This window comes from Anas platyrhynchos, chromosome 3 (genome assembly GCF_047663525.1).
Source record: "Anas platyrhynchos isolate ZD024472 breed Pekin duck chromosome 3, IASCAAS_PekinDuck_T2T, whole genome shotgun sequence".
NCBI lineage: Eukaryota > Metazoa > Chordata > Aves > Anseriformes > Anatidae > Anas > Anas platyrhynchos.
The window spans coordinates 48,534,428-48,553,739 of record NC_092589.1 but is presented as its reverse complement, the minus strand read 5'-3'; the positions used below and the strand labels follow the sequence as shown (position 1 = coordinate 48,553,739).

Genomic DNA, 19,312 nt, shown 5'->3' with positions numbered 1-19,312 from the left:
ACAAAAAGGCAGCCACAGACTGGGAGGAAAGCTTTCAAAAGCCCACGGCAAATGACAGGGATGGAAAGCTGATCTTTCCATGGCAAACCTTTCCCTGGCACCTTGCAGGTTATAACCAGCTGGCACATATTGTAGTCTTTCATGGGAGCCAGGCAGTGCTCTGGACTAGGATAGGTCTCTATTACCAGTGTGGAAGACAAGCCCAACATGGTACAGTATTACTGTCACACATCAAAATGATCACCCTGAGTTCTACTTTTCCCTTCAGAAAGCACTTGAGTTCATTTATCTCACTTTTTAATCAGGCACTACTTCTCTTTTGACTAAAGCTTAACGAAAGGGAAAACATGAGTACAACTGGGAAATGAATCCTACCTGACTGAAGTCAAAGAAGAGTGTTTTTCTTCCTGATTTGAGGCAAGAAGCAGTTTGATCTTAATAATATTGTGCTATAACCTGCTCTCAAATTAGGACACTCAGGATTCTTCCACTTTTGTTTCTGCAGGTCTGCAGTAGGTGGCTCAGGTTTGGAATATGATTACCAAGCTGTTCAAAAATATGAAGCTTAGAATAAAAGAGGCAATTAAGGTTACATTCAGGTAAGTGTGCTACTCTCTAAAATAGTAAGAAATCAAATAATTATACAGTTCAAGGATAATACATAATGGTGTCTCCCCTGAGAATCTTCAGTTCATCTCCTGGTCCTTACTTCTAATTAATCCTTCAATCCTTTTGTAGGTTAATACAATTAACAATAGCGATAAACCCTCTGTAGTGTTAAATCAATTGGATTTGCAGAACTTGCGTTTCCTCACTATGACCAGCAGGGGTCTGAGGAAACCCTGCCGCCCTCTTAAACCTTACTTAATTCTAACATCAGCCAATGCCACACACTCAAACACCTCCTTTTAACTGCACCGAGGGTACTGAAGAGGGGAAATCAGATTAGTTCAATATTTCCTTAAATGAGCATTGCACAAATCATGTTTGAACCCCCCTGCCACCACACACACATCTTTAAATAGTGCTACAACTATACAAAATTCATTTCATATTACAGTTGCATATTTAACAATGAAAATTTAGATTTTCCTTTTAATCACCTACATATGTATAGTCAGGACCTGGTGTAGTTTGTTTTTTTTCCTGATCACAGACAAACAGTATATGTAATATTGGGTCCCATGCTCCCTTTCATACCTCCCTTTTATGTTTCTGCTTCTTCCATACTCATTAGGTTATCCAGTCCTTCAGGGTTACACCAGACATCTCAGCGGAGTATCTCAAACAGCAAATGATTGGTAATAGGTCCTTAGGTCCTTTAGTTTCCTATGTCCTACTGATCTCAGCACCACGGATGAACTAATTTGCCTTTCCATCAGCTCTTAGGCATTCACAGCCCCCTGGATCATGTCCTTTGCTTCTAGATAACTTCTTGCAGGTGAGTATGCACCTCTAATTGAGTCCGTCTCCCATCAACAAGAGACAGAAGGAGAACTACCGATGAAGTACCTCTCTAAGACTCATATTTCCCCAAAAGGGACTGCTATTGTAATTGCCCCCTGTAAACTGCCCTGTCCTGGGGAGTCTGAAGGCCTGCAAGCAGTAGGTGTTACTTATTCTCCTTTTTGCAGAATCTCAGAAGGTTTCTAATTGGATGGTTTGTTTTTGCCGGCCCCTGGTGAATCTGTGTTTGTTTGTGTGGGTTTCTCTACATGCATTCAATAAAAACAGCAGAATGACACTAGATATTCTTACTTAAGAATTGGTTATGGAATATGAACACTGAAAATTCAGAAGGAAAAGAGACACTTTTAAGGGTTTTTGATTATCTATATCTCCACTGTCCCCTATCACTGTGTCCAGCCTTCTGTGGTTTCCTTCTCTATTTTCAAAAACATCTGTAGAGCAGTGAAGGACATATAAGGTAACAACCTTCATCTGTGTGGTTGTACATTCACAATGTGACTGTGGAGTAGAAGCCTGAAATGAAAGAGCTTATTAATAGCATTTTTTATTCATACAGAAGTAAAAAAAAAAAAAAAAAAAAAAAAAAAGTCTTTGCCTGTTCATCCCTTGATTGTCTTTTTCTTTTCAATTACCTTTTCTAAAAGGAAGTTTAATGTTGTCTCTGGATTCCTGCAGGTCTCCAGTCTAAAAGAAAAGGAAAGAAAACCAAACAAAACACTTTCATCTTCAGGTAGGTTTTCCTGTGACTTTTTCCCCATTATTTTATCTCTTTGCTAAAAAAGCATTTGGTATATACTAACTTGAATATAGAAAAGTTTATGTTTGTGGCGGCCAACAGAGCTCATGTCTCCTATTCTGGTGACACTCCCCCACACTGGCCACCTAAAACCAGGACATTTCCCCAGGCTGGGACCTCAAAGGTACCTGACACCTGTACTTACCAAACAGGAGACCGGATCCTAATTCTCCCCTCTCACATTGCTCCTTCTCCTCCTGCCTCCACCAGCCTCCACGGTTTATACTCTTAAATCTCCAGTGGATTATGCCCTGTAGAATTCTCACAGATCTCATGTTGCTGCAGTCCTGATTGTACCCTATCTTCTTCTGTGCTGGGGCAAAACAGGCCATAATTTGTGAGGTTTCACAATGAGATGAGGGTCTGTAAACTCAGTGAAACCTAATTTGAAATTGTAATGCAACCTTCTACCAGAATACAGCAGGAACATGCCCAACCTACACAAATTTACTTTCCAATCAGCCTGTGTGCAAGACTATCCTATAAAAACAGTTCAGCAGGATACAGAAACTTTCCATTGAAGTAGGTCATACGCTTCAGGACCCATTGAGAATGTAAGGTGCCCCAAAATCTAATATAAATGAATATAAAATCTTCATGATTCATGGGCCTTGGATAGTGTCTAAAAGGAGATTTGAGTAGAAAGAGGAGTGCATCCAGACAGGTCTGTACAGGTGGTAAATGATCCTTGACCCATCATTTCAAACTGAATTTCTAGCCCAGGGCAGAACTTTCTGGCAGTATGCAGAAAGACATCTCACAGTACTGTGACACTGAAATAGATCATCAACATTAATTAATTTATCTTTAGAGTATTTCTTGTCTAGCTTTACTGTTTGTACAGAATTGACATTAATACTAGTTTATACATGTATTACAGCAGATCATCTATATTTCAGCTTAGTGACAAAGTCCAATAAGTGGAGTTTGTTGAATACTAATTAACACTAGCCCCCAGCACAAAATATGTTTTTCTTCTTTCTTAACAAAAACAAAACAAAATTTAAATAATATGGTGTTTTGACTAGTATAAGAGGAAAAGGCACTTTTTTTTTTCCTTTTTAATTGGGATTGTTAGTAAAATAATTATCAAATAAAAGTTTCTTAAATGTACTTTCTGGAAAGCAAACATTAAAAAAAAAAAAAAAAAAAAAAAAGGATACCTGTAAATGTGTAAAGAGCTGCAATCATTTGAGTGGTGCTGTAAGCTCTCCAAAGAAAATTATAGGCTCTTATCAAAGGGCTGTAAATGATCTTCTGACTGGGAATAGTCACGATACCTTTGAGGGATGCAACACTAGGAAAAGAAATGCTTTTGGGATGTGCAAAATATGCTATGTCCTGATTCCTGTATACCAAATGGAAGAATAGTCCACTTGGAGAAGAGTGACATGCAGCCTGAAAGTCAGATGTTAATAGTACATCTCAGCATCTCGTTGCTCTTGAGCTAAAACAAAAGTTTGTATGCTTGGTTTTCTTGCCAAGGCTGCATGCTCTCAACTCTCCCAGAAATCTTGTTCATCAGTCTTTAATGTGTCCTGAGGGCCAGCATGACAGGGAAGGAAAAAGAGGCAGGAAACCAGCTGATTTCTGATGGGTTATTCTGTTTCCTCTCTGATTATGTTTTGTCAGATTACTAAGAGGCTCTGTTCTGGGTGAGCTTTGGATAACTACCTCCTTTAGAGAGACAGTCTAGATTTCCTTGGATATGTACTCTTTGCAGTAGAGTTGGAACCCTAGAGAAATGACTGCTTAAGCTGCTATTTTTATGGCTTTGTAATTCTATCTCACTTTTTATTTCCCGTAATTTTTCTTAAATTTGATACTTTAATAAGTAACCCACCTTCTACTTGCAAGTCAGAAAGCTATTATTTTTTAACAAAGCCGGCTGATTGCTGCCAGCCTTCTATTTAGTGGCTATTTCAAGTGTTTATCCCAGTCAACTTCTATTGATAGCTTATAACATTGTCTGTAAAGAAAGATACAGCTTCACAGTGAACAGGTCTATGTCACCTCATACTCTCTGCAGTTTCACTTAATTTTCTTGCTCTCTAGTCCAGTGTGCTGTAGGAAGCCCAGGTTCAACTTTTTGTTCTCATAAAAAATAATACAGTCCTTGTCATCAAGCCTAGACTCTGCTGGGCTGGACCACCTTCATTTTGTATACAGAGAAGGATGGCAAACACAAGGATGGCAATACTACAGAAAGGAGTGACACCATGCCTTGCCTTTTTTCCTCACTTCCAGCATTTCCCATGTGTTGGCAAGACTGCTTAAGCTGCCACAGAGAAAGCTGGATCAGTGAGAGAATCTGAGTAAAAACTGATCCCACATAAAGAAAAGAAAATCAGTTTTAACTTCAGTAGGTTTTCTCTCTTTACCTTGAATGCAGCTGCATCGGGGAAAATTTCACCCAGGCTATTGTTAATGAGCACTTGCTAAACAGAATAATTAATGCATACACAATTTCTATGCTTAAAAGTACCTTTTCAGTTTGGCAACAAGCTTGTTTGAACACTATTTGTAAGAGGTTTGGTCTTGTGGTTAAATGCCAGCAGGTATGCAAATAAAACCTTGAGAGTAATTGCCTCAAGAAGCCAATCAGAGCATGGTAAAATCATCAAAAAAACCCTGCACTTTCTTGTTTCCTGACATTGGGTGTCATTGAGGTTCTGCATTCACTTTGCTTTGAGAAAGCAGAGATAAATGACACTGAAATATCAAATTAATTGTTCTGCAGTGAACAGCCTCTCTGCCAGACGTATTGGATTACTCATTAACTGACCGTCATTCCTAAAAGACTTTGCTCTCTAAATTACGTTCAATTAATTGCAATTATCCTTAATCTGAACCTAAGACCCCTCTCCTCAAGACATTATCCACTAAATGAAAAGAAGTTTTGACATTAATCTCTCCCCGTATATAGTTTGTTTGTTTGTTTTTTCCTTTGGCACAGTAGTCCTTTAAAATCCAAGCAACATTATGAAGTAGTCCTTCATAATCCAAGTGTGTCATTATACTAACCTCAGGCACAGATATCTGAATCTATATTGAATGACCAGATAAGATTAGTGTCTTACTACCACACACAAACTCCTCTGCAATTTTACACTGGGGCAGCTAAAATGGCAACCTTTTTGACAGAGAGAAAACAGTTTAAATACTGATCAACGCATCTGACACAATTAATGTAGTTTGAACATCTTGGCAAGATCATTAAAAATAGAATTAGCTGTTGAGTGATAGCAGAAATGTAGCACTGTAAAGGACTTCTCATTTCTTAAGTTTATCACATGCTCTGCTGGAATTCATTAATGTATCTATACTGAGAACTGTGATTTTAGAGAAACTGAAATTAAGATTTTGCATGTCTTTATAGTATATATACTATATACTATACATATAGTATTAAATACTATATATATGCTATATATATATTATTATATATACTATTATATACTACTTATATACTATAATATATAGTATTATATAGTATATAGTATATATATAGTATTTATATGCAGATTATTGCAAAGAAAATGAATTACCAGTTGTTCCATGAAATTCAGGTCAGGTGTTCATATATAAGATAAATAACTAAAGTGGGATGCGGTAAACAACCAAGGTAGTTTTATATCAGAGATTTTCTAGACAACACAGATTTTTATGTCTATTCCAATGGTATGGATTAAGAGTTTGTAGTTGACCTTGGTGGCTAGAATTTAGAGACAACAATATCTACATTTTAGGTGCCAGATTTTTACAGCCTATCTCTGCTTGGGGCACTAGAAGCTTTAGTCTAAATAAAACGGGATCCTTCCTTGTCATGGCACTACGCACCAGTAGCAAAGAGGGACTGGCTAGTTGGAGCATGTTCCTCAAGTGAGTAGTTTTCTTCCTCAAAAACCATTTGGGGCTCTATCTTTCTTTTCTTTGAAAGCCTAGTAAAAAGAAAAGGGTGAATTATGTGACAGTGGAGGTGGTGACAGCAGCATATATTCACTTTGCATTTAATGTAAAATATACAAGTATCCTATAGGGTAAACACTGATACCTTCTACTCATGTCCCATTTCTCAAATATAGTATTACATTCCTTTTTCTCTGTCTTTCACCCTATCACTCTTCCAGTCCCAGTAAACACTAGAGATGGAGAGTACCTCTCACTCATACATGGTATTTGGGATGTTTTCCTGGGTGGTGGCAAATGTAGTTTTGAATGTCCTCTGATCGAGGAGTGAACTGAAGCCAACTCTCCAGTGAGACACCACCTTGTCACCATTAAGATGAAATTATATGTTGCATTTTGGGGGAGCCAATAATGTTGGTAAAGCTAGATGAATTATGAAATCATCTACTGGTTAGAACCACTCAGGATGCTGAGGGGAAGTTTGGAGTTTCCCCATTGAGATCCCTATTTTCCTTCCACCTCTCAGAGCCTTTTCCACACTGAGGATCACACAATACTGCTAGTAGTTCAGGAATAATTTTATAATTTAATAACATGAAAAGTTACTAGTTCATGAATAATTTTTAATTATCCCTGTGGAAGACCAAAATTTATCTAAGGATGGCAACCCAATTGCCAAAATAAATAATGAGAGCTTTTTTTCATGAGTAGGGGTAAAAAAAAAAAAAAAAAAAAAAAAAAAAAAGGTATTTCCCCTTGCTTTTCACAGGCGGGTGGATGGTGACATAGGTACATAGGTAGATGAAATAACTTGAGTAAATTCACACAGGAATTATAAAACAAAACTGGAAAAAGAAGCCAATGTTCAAGTCCCTGGTGGTGCCTTAGCCCCTAGCCCTCGCCCTGTCTATTGAACTGACCTTTTCTAAACAAAATAAAACCTTTCTCTGATTTTTCTGATGCTCAGACAAAATATGTAAAAAACAGAGGGCTGGCAGAGCTCCCTCCAGACCCTTCTAATTTTCAGGCATAATTGTGCTGAAATAAAGGATGCTGCAACCAAGGATTCAAACTCTGGTCTTTCCCTATCTCAAGAGTAGAAAAGTCTAGGCAGACTAGATGTCACTTGGCTATAACCCAGCCTGTGTGGCTGGTGCCTCCAGGGGGGGCAGCATACTCAGTTCTGCTCATGCTCCATCCCATCCTCTCTGTACACCTAGGGAATAGCATGAAATACTGGCTCCATGTCTCTCTCTTTCCTCTGTGGCAGCATTTGCCATGGCATTGGTAATGAAGGCAGTGGAAATGCCACTGGCCACATGATGCTTCTCCATTGTCTTCCTTGTGCTTCAGTTTTCTTGTTTCTTTGGAGTACATTGGTGTGTTCAGAGTGATTGTGACAAATGAAATTTTACAAAATTTGTAATATATAAAAAATATTTATGTGCATGTATACATACGTACACATGTATGTATAAATGTTCTTACTATTTGTATATTTATTTATTCTACTTCATATTTCATTTGCACTGTACAGACTTCTAAATCTAGTCTCAAATATTTCTTGACTAAGGCCCTGAATGTCCCTTTAAATTCAAATGTCAGTGTATTTGTTCAGGCCTACTTGCAGAACCAGCCAGCTGAGAAATGGAGCATGAATTCATTAGCAAATCATACCCACCAGAACTGACCTTAGAACCTGCATGAATCAAAAATAAAGACTTAGCTTGGCTGACTTCTTCAGTGGAAAAGGGGAGGCTAACCAGCACAGTCTGGGAGCATGATTCACGAAGAAAAAAATGTTGTTATCAATCTTGTAACATCACATCAAAAACAACGTTGAAAAAAATATAGGAATAAGTATAGGAATAAGTTTCTGAAAGTGTTTCCATAGGTATTACAGTTTCTTACTTTTTTTTTTTTTTTTTTTTTTTTAAATGCACAGGTAGGCTCTATCAGTATGGAACCGGAGAGTCATATAATGACAGCCTACGCGTTTTCACTTTAGGGAAGAAAGTGTTTTACAGCATAAAAGAAATTGCTGCAGTGACCCAGGGGAGCTGCCAATGTTTCCTGGATGAGGACAATTAACCAAAACAATATCATTAATTTTGCCACAGGTTTTAAATGATCTAGAAAGCAGAATACAAACTTTGTCTTAATAGACTCAAGTTAGACTCTGCAACAGAAGGAAATTTCAGTAAAATTCTGCAGCAGCCAAGGCTGTGAATGAGAAACCAACACACTTGCAGGAATAGATATGCACGAATCTTAACAATGCAACTGAGCTTCTGTTATCTGGGTTCAGAAGGGACTAGCCTAGACCAGCACTGCTATGTGCTCCACCTGGTACATGCATCCACCTGGTGTCACAGCTTGAATCCTGGAGATCTGACAACAGTAATCACCTGCACAGTGCCTTTACCTCCTACAAGGGTCTCCTGACATACAGATTTGCATCACAACAGGCATTTCCCTAAGTAAATATTAGCTCCACTTCACAGATAAGGAAACAGAGGTCCATGACTTATTCCTGCTTATACACCAGTCTCCAGGAATGGCCCCTGCTGAAATTTCATTACCACCTAACTGTGCTTACAGTGATTTTAGAAATTAGCAGCTTTGTGAGCCCCTTAGCCTTGAAAGTTTGAAATCCACGAGAAGACAGGAGCTAGATAAAGAAGGCAGAACCAACAGGGAGAACTGGAAAAATTCCCTGCGCTTTGGTTGACTCCAGGCAATGCCTTGCTCAGCCCCGCTGCTCCATAGGTACGGGCAGGGCTCTTCCTCAGGAGAACAGCCCTTGGCTACCTGTAGTGACAAGGCCTGTAGCATTCAGGCTGGCAGCACTCCAGCCTGTGCGATAGAGGCTGTGGTATACACAGATCCTAGCTAGTTATAATTGCAGTGCTTTAGTCAAATACTTGTGCCAGGGTATTGTTTCCTGTCAGTGCCGTTTGCCAGAGGAGCATGAGGTTGTGAAGGATGCATTAACTCCACCTGAGAGCATGCCAGACAGCTGAAGAGCCACAGCAACAAGATACCACTTTCTAAGAGATTTTTTTTTATTTTTTTTTTAATTTTTAATTTTTTGTCAGGAGTGGTTCTTCTTTCTCTTTTAACTAGATGTCAGGGACCAATTAAAGTAATGAGCCTCACAAAGTATCTCCCTTGGCTAACAACAGCCTGTATTAATGTTTGCAGAAGTGCAGGGCCATAAGCTTTCTTGTTAGATGTTAGCACTTAGCAACATGATTCAACATTCTGAGAACTTCTCCATCTATTAGACTAGTGCCTTTGTCAAGTATAACTCACCCACCTGTATCCCATGTTTGGGATACAATCCCCCTGATTGTATCCCACTGCTCCGGGATGTGAGCACCCAAGCAGTACAGCTGTTACTGCCCAAGGCCCCATTTCTGATAGAAGAGCCATGGAATCACAACCAGGCAGTTTCTCTTACATGAACAGAGCCTAATTTGCAATCATCTCATTTTAATGTTTTTGTTTGCACTTTAGACATATGTGATTTTTTTTTTTCCAATGGAGGGGGGGGGTTAAGATAATAGCATCCCTTCAAGTTTGATCTCTCTCAACCTGCTAAATCAGTTTTAGAAAGGAAGCCACAAGTGTCTTTTTTTTCCTTTTTTCTTTTTTTTTTTTTTTTGCTAGCTCTTTTTCATAACTGTTGTAATAAACAATGATGAAGAAAATTTCTCTGTTGAACTTGACAAGCTTCTGCTTTCAAAAAATAATAATAAAAAAGTAACTGTTTACTTTGGCTTGGATGCTTCCAGCATGTTCTAATTACAACTCTTATTATACTCTTGTAAAATGCCAGACTTTCAAATGTGTTGTAAATGCAAACAGTGAAACGAAATTAAATGTGGCGATAGTACCGAAAAATAAATAAGGGAGTTTATTAACTTTGTTCAGCTCCTGTTCCACTGGTCAACCAGGCAGGTGTAATGTCATGATGCATCCAGGCCCTAGAGTTTGGATCCAGATCTGAATCTGCTTGCTTTCAAAATCAGGATCATTCCAGACCTGTGGCTGCTCTCCAAGCTCATTGCTAAACCAAAAACTAAGGTACTGTTCCACATTCTAGACTCATTTTTCATAAATTGATTCTGGGCATTTTTTTTTTTCAAATTCTGGTGCCCCAAGTTAAACCCTTGGGGTGATATATGAGCCTTGCTGAAGCTAAAGGATCGTAACAGAAGAGATACCTCAGGCTCCAGTTGTAGACTCATGCTATAACTTTCCTTTATGATTTGGGCCTCTGCTTCATTATTACAATGTAAGGTCAGAATCAGAGCCAGTGAAAACTGTCTGGACATCTTAGTGGGAAGTCAGTACAGCAACTACCCAAGGATTCCCCTCTACCACCAGCTCTCACTCAAGGACCATGTGAGAACCATGATGGACAAAGGAGAAAACATACAAGAGGAGCACTGTGTTTAGGTAGAAGGAACGGACAGAGCACTTCAAGCATAGTCCAGCACCTTATGCAAGAAATCCAAGCTACAAATAAAGGAGTCTAATGCTCTGTTTACCTCGAATTACATGCCTACAAACTTCCAAAAAGGTTGAGATCAGAATCAGGATGGTATAAATCAGGACTTCTGCTGTTTTGAGGAAGCTTATAAGTTGTGCTATATTTCAACAGCAAAGTGTGCAGAATTAAGGCATTCCTTCAAAGTGGGAACTATTACTGCTCTTTGGAAGAAACTAGTTGACTGAAACCAGATTTCAAACTGAGGAAGCAAAAGCAATGTGAACAAGGCTACAACACCTTGGCAAATTCAAGAGGTCTACAGATTGCTCCAGCTTTTCATCTTACTTTAAGGTGCATAAATATTCCTCTACTAATCATCATCCTCTCCATGTATCATTATTCCTCAGTTTTAGATGGAGACTGCTACACACTTTGCGAAATTGCTGCTGGTAAAACATCACACTGGAACAATCTCCAGCTCTCCTCCACCTTGACAAGAAGGGACTTGGGACTCATTTAGAAAGTTCTTAACACTTGATCAAACAGATAATGGAAATTCAATAACAACATCCAAGATGAGTACTGGAGTCCTAGCAAGCTAAAAGTCCTTCACATATGGAAATGACATGTCAATGTTACAACAAAGCCTTGCATCTATGTATCACTTCATCTTCAGACATCCCAGGCCATACAAAATGATGTAATTTCACACCATCTGCACCAGATCATCTTGGTGTTATTATCCATGTTTTAAGGATGAAGATATTTGCAAAGACTCTGGCCCTGTAACGAGTTGCCAAGATGACACACAACTGACTCCAATGGAAACAGTGTATGTGACATGCCAGGGCAGTGTCCTAGCTGATCATACCAAAGGCCCAGAGACAGTGCCCAGAATACAAATTTTAACTACAGAATGCTGCTCTGTTCAGCAAGGCAATTAGATATGCCCTTAAACTTGACCATGTGCCTTTCTGTTCACTGGAACAGAATACAGGATTCCTGATTACCAGTCTTTTGCTCAAAGCATTATTCTTGTCATTAAGAATAACTTAGTTAAAACTAGAAGGAAACAGCTCTTCCAGATCATTCCAGAGGGCAATTTCATCTTGGATTTTGCTGCTTCTACTGAAGTGAGTGAGAATTTTGCCATTAAATCCAAAACGATAAAGATCAAGCTCTTAAAGCACATGATCAATTTTAGTTGATTCAGTAAAAGACTATTTTTTGCACTCACGTGAGATTTCTGCTAAACAATCCCTCTCATTTTACTGCCAGGTGTTCTGTACAGTCTGTGCTTTTCTACCTTAAAACTAAATGAGGAGAGGGGAGGAGCTCTCCAAAGACATTTGCAAGTTTTGAGAGACTCCTTTCAACAGATATTCAGTAACAGTTGCAAGTTGCTCACAACAGTCTGAAACCAGCTATAGGCACTGATTGCTTTTATTGAAGAAATTAAAATGACCACAATTATATTAAATTGCATTCTCTTATACTTGGAACTTGAAATTGGAGCTGTGCTGAAAGGAACAGATAGCGCATAGATGTTAATGCAATATACACTAATACTTGAAATTAAAAGCCACAAATTACACCAGTCATCTTTACTTACATAAGGAACTATTGATCACTTAATCATTTGTTAATGATCATACCAAGACAAGATAGCCACATGGTAAAAGATATATTATTGCCATAAGCCAGCCCAAATTCCAATTTAGGTATTTAGGTCTGCTGTTTTCTTCATTTCAGCTTACATGTATATGTTGTTATGGCATGTTGCTAGGCATTATTAAATGCTTCGAGATGGCAGTCCTCACATTTTCATAGCAGGTGACATCCTCTGTAGTGTAAAATAACACCACACTGCTAGTGTCTAAGGGAGCTACACTAAGCAGCTTCAGGCTGAAAATTTGACCCACTGGGCTTAGGTATACAAAAGAATTAATTGGTATAATGTAATAGTGAGGAGAGTAAAAAAAGGAAAACAAAACAAAACAACACACCTACAGTCTCATAGTAACTTTAGCTTGATAGTCACACTAGAAATCACAACTTTGGCAGTAACTTGCTGGAAAAACAGACAAACAAAAAACAAACAAACAAACAAAAACACTTTTTTAAACAAAAAGACTATATCTACATTATATCTATTTGAGCTGTCTTCCTCAAATCTTGCTAGCACATGAACTCCCTGAAAGATGGACCAATTTTGAAGCAAACTAACACAAGACCCCATAACTCTTCAGGGTACAGAACACTTTCTGCACAACCCAAGGGGAAGCTAAAGGCACTGGTAACCTTGAGGTACACTCTAGATTAGAGCATAATGAGAAAATTTATAGGAGTCTTTATTTCAAGTAAGTCACTGTCCTATAATCTAGTCTAAACCTTTCCATTACTTGCATATCCCTCCCTACATACATGTATACACTCTTACATGCACCTGTCAGCAAATTAAAGCAGAGACCTACTGTTTACCCTTCTGTACTAAGGATGTCATTATATGACTGTTGTGTAGGATACAAGGCCTGCCTTTTCTGATTATATTCCCTCCCTGATTAACTTAACTCTTTCAAAGGTTAATTTGTTCCATTTCCTACAACATTTAACAAAAAACAAAAGAAAAACAAAAACAAAACACACATAGTTAGAAAGAGTCATTAGAGACCAGAGACCAAGTAAAACCCCTTAATTTCTAAATGAAATACAACAAGGTTTGCATATTGAAAGAGAATTTTCCATTCTTTTTTTTTTTTTCACAAGACTGCGTAGTATCCTGCTCCACCAAATTCTCCTTCTATGTTCCCCCTACTGGCAATTGGGACAGAGACGCAACAGTGTGGAAAATCCACCCCACCTACTCTAGAAATTTGTACCAGAGAGAAAGGATCAACTGATTTTTAAAGGTGCTTGTCTCTCTCTACTGGTCACAGAGGAAACTGTGATGATATGCTTAGACTGGACAGTCAGCTTTTCCTAAATTTGTAAGGGAAGAACCCCTCCTTAAAAGATTTACTAAAAGGCTCATGGTTTAGATGAGCAAAATGAGTTTCTTAAAAAAGTCAATAGATATACTACAAGAAGCTGCACAAATTTGTACTGTCCTGCTCTACCTTCTCACCCTGTCTTTGCTTGAGAAATAACATCCAAAAGATGACAAGATTTTTTGGACAATGTGACTTTTCAGTATCCCAGCCATGAGGGTTTGTCCCTCAGAAGAGCCCATTGGCATTGTTTCCTGAGGAATGGATGCACTAAGGACAAAGTCTCTCAGTACATTTGCATACCTTAAAATTAGATTTATTGAAGGCTTTGACTGCTTATTAGATAGACCATAATATCAAATTACATTGCATTCCTGGTTCCCTTTAAACACCTTTTTGGAAGGAATTCAGAGAGAGAAACTACAGAATACATTGGTAGTGCAACATCAACTAAGTTATGCTCTCTATTTACTTTATACTGTACTAGTTTGTGATACACATACTTAGCAACTGCTTAGAAAGACCACATACATGAGGTCACCCTCTTAAGGATGCAATCACTTGTATAAGCTTGTTTTCTGTCTTGTTTTCTCTGATTTCCTGCAAAATCCATCAAATTCCCCTCTTCAGAGATATCACTTGCTATTAATCTCTTTTGCAGGAGAATGCATATCCTCACACACACACTCAAAGAAAAGTTGAAAATTAGAGCAGGCTGGAAAACAAGAACTCCCTTTTTCAAAAAGACTGAAATTTTTGCCTTTCAAACTTATTCTCTTCTGAGTAAAAGAGAGTAGAGAAATCATCTCACCAGCTGAAGTTTACAACCTTCACCTGAAAGGCACAAGACCCAGCCACTGGATGGACTTCTTACAGAAGCTTTCTGAGTCTGCCACTTTTATGCCAACTGGAGGCTCTGACTCCCTCACTCAGCCGCTGTCAGTGTCTCCCTTTACAGCTCTTTCACTTTGTACACAAAATTAACTGCTCCTTCACCAAGAAACAGGATCATGCAAAGCTATGTAAAGCTCATTTAAGTCACTCTCCCTTGTCCAGTCTTAAGCAAAGTGTTTGAGGAAGCACAGACATAGGGAAAGGATTGTCCAGTTAATCCAGATATATCAAGACAAAAAAAGAAGAGAAATATTTGTAATCTGTTACTGCAGTCTGATTTTTGGAAGGCATTTCTTGAGCTGAGGTGGTTTGAAGGTGGGTAAGAGCAGTCAAGAATACCTATAGTAACTAAATCCTGACAAAGTGCTTTGGGGGAACTTTTGTACCTTGATGAGCAGCATGCATTTTAGAAAGCTTTGGGTTTGTTGTTTGTCTTGTTCAAGATCCCTTTGGATTCTGGTGGCTGCAGTTTTATTAAAAACTGCCCCTATTGTTGTGAGGGCTCCTGAGCTGAAGGCCTCAGGTTGAATGTGTGCCTTTACAAGTGGCTTGAAATCACTCAATGTCACACTGACTCTTCTGTTTCATTTTCTGCTTACTGAGCACAGAGCGGAGATGGATGCTTTCACTGGATCTGTCACCTGCAAAGCCTTGGAGGAAGCGCCCAGAAATAAACATGGTAATTTTTCTTTCTGCCCTACTGATCCCAGTGGAACTCAACTTCTTCCTAATGCTCCTAGAATGTTCCGTGTTTAAAGGAAAGAGATAATCTTACCTATCCTTTTGCACATATAAACACTACATGCCTTCTTTCCACCAACTCCCAGTACAGAAAAAGCTCTTTCTCTTGAAAGTAGCCAGAGCCACCTTGTGCCATTTCATGACTTGAATATTTGCCCTCATTGGACTTTCGGAAGAGTTCAGATCCATCCCTCTGACAATAGGAACAAAGAACCATTCTGAATTATTTTCATGTTATTCTTCTCAACTCTTCAATTTGTTACCCTGCATTTTCCTGTATTCATTTTTTTCCCCTTTGAATTTGTGTAATGTCAATGATCAAAACTTGCTCCCTTTTGACCATGGAGGTATACAGCTCTCAGAGAACATACTCTTCTGCAGTGCCCATCAGGAGCCTCTATGAAAAGCCAATTAACTTCTCTAGATTTTCATCAGATGGTGTTAAGTTTAAAACAAATAGAGAGTAACAATTTTGATTGTCTCTGGATGTGCAGAGTTAAAGACTATAAAGGAAAAGGCAGTCAGAGATCTCTTCATAAAATGGAAAGATGGAAAGCAACAGGAGAACAGAGATGACTCCTCTGAGAATAGTATGTCATTCTAGATAAGGCCAAGTCAGAAAAAAGCCGATCTCTAGGACTGTATTTTCCCACATATTCTAGAATGCAGAAATTGTAAATGTACCCTCGATCTCAATAATTTTCCTCTATCTCAATAATTTTTGTTATTTGCTTTCTTTGCAGAAGTTGCATGGATCATGGGATTAAAAGACCAATCAAACCTTTCCAAAATGCATGACCAAAAAATGAAACAAACAGAGAAGCAAACAGACAGACAAAAAAAAAAATCACTAAAATATTCACACATTTCACTATCAATATTAATACAAAGAAGATGATATTTTACGGTCTAAATTGTTTGTTTGTTTCCTCTCCTATGTCATCTCCTTGTGTGGCAGCAGTCACTACCATTTGTGATGCAGGGTTGGCTGCTTTGCAGTTTTCTTTTTGGTGATATATGCTTTTTTATTAAGAGTAAGATGAAAACCAGCAAGTACTTTCACATTAATCATCAGGTAGCTTCCCATTCTCCTCCCATCTGAGTGGTAAAAAACCTAAAAATCTTATGTCCGTTCACAAGAACTTCTGGGTTCCCAAAATATTTTACCACTGTTCCTCAAGATGGTGTTAGTCACACTAACTGCAGAATCGATTATTTCTGACAGCTAAGGTTTTGACCTTTTTTTGTGTAACAAATACTTTATCTTCCACTTCACCAAGCAAAAAAAGATATCAAATTTAAGTAAGAAATTAATCAATTGGACAATGTATCTCTCTCTCTCTATTTTTTTTTATTTTTTTTTTAGTTTGGTAAAATTAAAAATCTCTCCAAATAGGTCTCAGGGACCAGTGGAAGCGGCCATATTTTTAGAATTAAGAAGACATCTTTGTTGAAGTTCTGGAAACCTTGAGGGAAGAGCAATCATTGGTATGAGAATAATTTAGAAGTCCTAAATTACATTCACAGCAACTACAAAGTGGGGGAAAAATAGGAGTGAAAAACTGTTGGAGATGCCTCTTGCTATGTAGAACAATAGAACACTCAAGATGAGGCGGTGAGCATTTAGAAACCAAGCTTCACCATAAAGGTATTTTAAATAGCTTCAATATCTCAGTTTCTATTGAGTCACCCTGTCCCATCTGCTTGTTTTAGTGACAAAAAAATCATCCTTCAGTTCATACTGTAGCTCTCCTGCAGATGTGGAAGAGCAACTAGATTCTAGCCTGCTTCATGCATCATTGACAAAGTCGTCAGCTGAGTCCCCTGCTGCAGATTCTTTATTAGTGGTGATAATTTGAGAAGCAGAAGGGAACACAGCTTGACTTTCAGAGCCCAAGCTGAATTCCCATTTAGAAAAATAATCCCTTTACTCATAGACTGAGCAAGTCTGATGATGAGTCATCAATAGAAAACAAATGGGGAACCCCTGGCAATTGACCAGAAAGAGGTCCATCTGACTCCACAGAATCTGTGATAAGGAATAAATAGATGAAGGGAGAGTTCAGTGGGATCAGATTCATTGACTACAGCACGTATGTCCTTTCTAACTGTGGAGCAGTCATTAATTATTAGTGTGTTGTTGGTATGAGAAAAACAAACAACAATCACAGCTGAGATATAATCCTGCCTTACTACTCACCTCAAAAGGTCAAGGATGGTGACTGTCTTCAAAGTCAGGAAGAGCCATAGAAGCTTGACCATCTGGTCTGTCCATGGGGAATTTTTAAATGGGAGAGAAAGAATGATTCCATCTTCAATGAAAAGCATACATTTCTAAGTGTCTTACAGAGAGAATCTGAACAACAACCAAGTTTATTTATATTACAAATAAGCAACTACAAAAATGTTGAATTTTGAGGACTTCTAATTGGAAAAGAGTTCTGTCAGCATCCACGACTCAGATGATCAAAGTCACCACTGAACAGGAAGCCTTGGGAAGTAAGATTAAAACAGAAAATCTTGGGGGAGTCAGTCCCCATTATATGCTGAGAGCTAGAACCAAGGAGTTTCAGTTATGGACTAGTCACTTAATCCACCTCTCTATGAGGCTTAAGAAGATCAAGAGTTTTGCTGTGGGAAGAGGAGTCAAGCTGTAGATAACAACCACATTACCTTGTGCAAAATCATGTGCATCCACAGCCAAATAAATGGTGAGATTTTCATTCAATTTTCTTATTTTAAGCTCAAGAATAACAGCTTAAAATCCATACCATTTTACTCCATCCATCTTTTCTACCTGGAATAGAGATTAATACTGCACTGATGTGTTAGATTTTGTTGAGCTGTTTCTTAGAGTTCATCTCAATGCAGTTAGCAGTCCTCCAGCCTCAATCCACTGTTGTAATGCTAGACATAGCAAGTGCTCTGTAGAACACTTCAATAACTTCTGACAAATTCAATAGCACAGAAAAACAGTGTAAAACCTAGCTGTAATTACTTTCCAGATAAAAGTGATAGATTTAGTTATTTTGTTTTAACGGTTAATGTTTCAATGTGCAGAACTCTGCACAACAGATAATTTCGTTCTTCCTCTGTACTTTGCACTTTTATAATCACTATAGACTGAATTAATTAAGGGAGTGGGGGGTTCAGGTTAAACTATGCTTTGTCCTGCTCCACTAAGATGTTACACACATGGATCCATTCCCTCCTACATCCTCATGCTCCTCATCTCTAAGCAGAAGTTCCAGTTATTGATCCTAGAAATATATACCGGACCCTCTTCTCAGCTGCATTCCTGAGTGACTTCTGGGGTGTCTATTGTAAAGTTTTAGTTTCGAGCAAGGTGCACTTCTGAATTGAATTTTCAGGCCACCCCCACTTAGGATGTTTTGCTTCACATCACATAATTGTCCTGGTGTGCACAAACTGAATCACCTGCAGAGGAAATGAAATCAGAAGACGTGCTCCAGGAGGCCATCAAAGGCTGCTGATCAGCATTCTGTTCATAAGATCAGACTAGAGCTACTGCAAAATAATTCTTCCCCCACTTCCCACCTCTGAAAATGTGTGCTGTTCAGAGGTCACAGTACCAACCATTTGTCTTTCTGAACTTGCTTCTGTTATGTTGCTATACTTGGTAATACAGGTAATCTTATACTCTCCCCACTCAGCCCAAAGGCGTATCTGGAGGGTAAGTTTAAAGAGGACTGTAGAATGTACTGAAGACATCAATCTTCCAAGTCCCTGTAATGTTGCCAGAGGCTACTATAACAATGTTTAAGTTTACCACTTTGCAAACAATTGAAGTTTCACAACGAAAAAATTAGCTTACTAGGTTTTGGGTCTTCCTTGTTCTGTCCAAAATTTCTTCAAGACTATTACCAGGTAAGAAGAGTTTTCACTACTGAATTAATTGTGATAACTAGAAGACAAAAGCACAGAAGTGAAATATATTCCAGGCTGTTAAATACCTTTTTAGTTTTCCCATGAACATTATAAAGAGAGATTTTTTTT

The 19,312-nt window shown here is 38.4% G+C and overlaps 1 long non-coding RNA gene across 1 annotated transcript; it reads left to right on the top strand.

The window, feature by feature from the left end:
* The first annotated feature begins 1,471 nt into the window (after positions 1-1,471).
* On the top strand, positions 1,472-11,841 carry LOC110353694 (uncharacterized). The gene is made up of 3 exons (XR_011808305.1): positions 1,472-1,605; positions 2,146-2,204; positions 8,125-11,841. It is a non-coding gene; the product is annotated as an uncharacterized lncRNA (long non-coding RNA).
* The last annotated feature ends 7,471 nt before the right edge of the window (positions 11,842-19,312 follow it).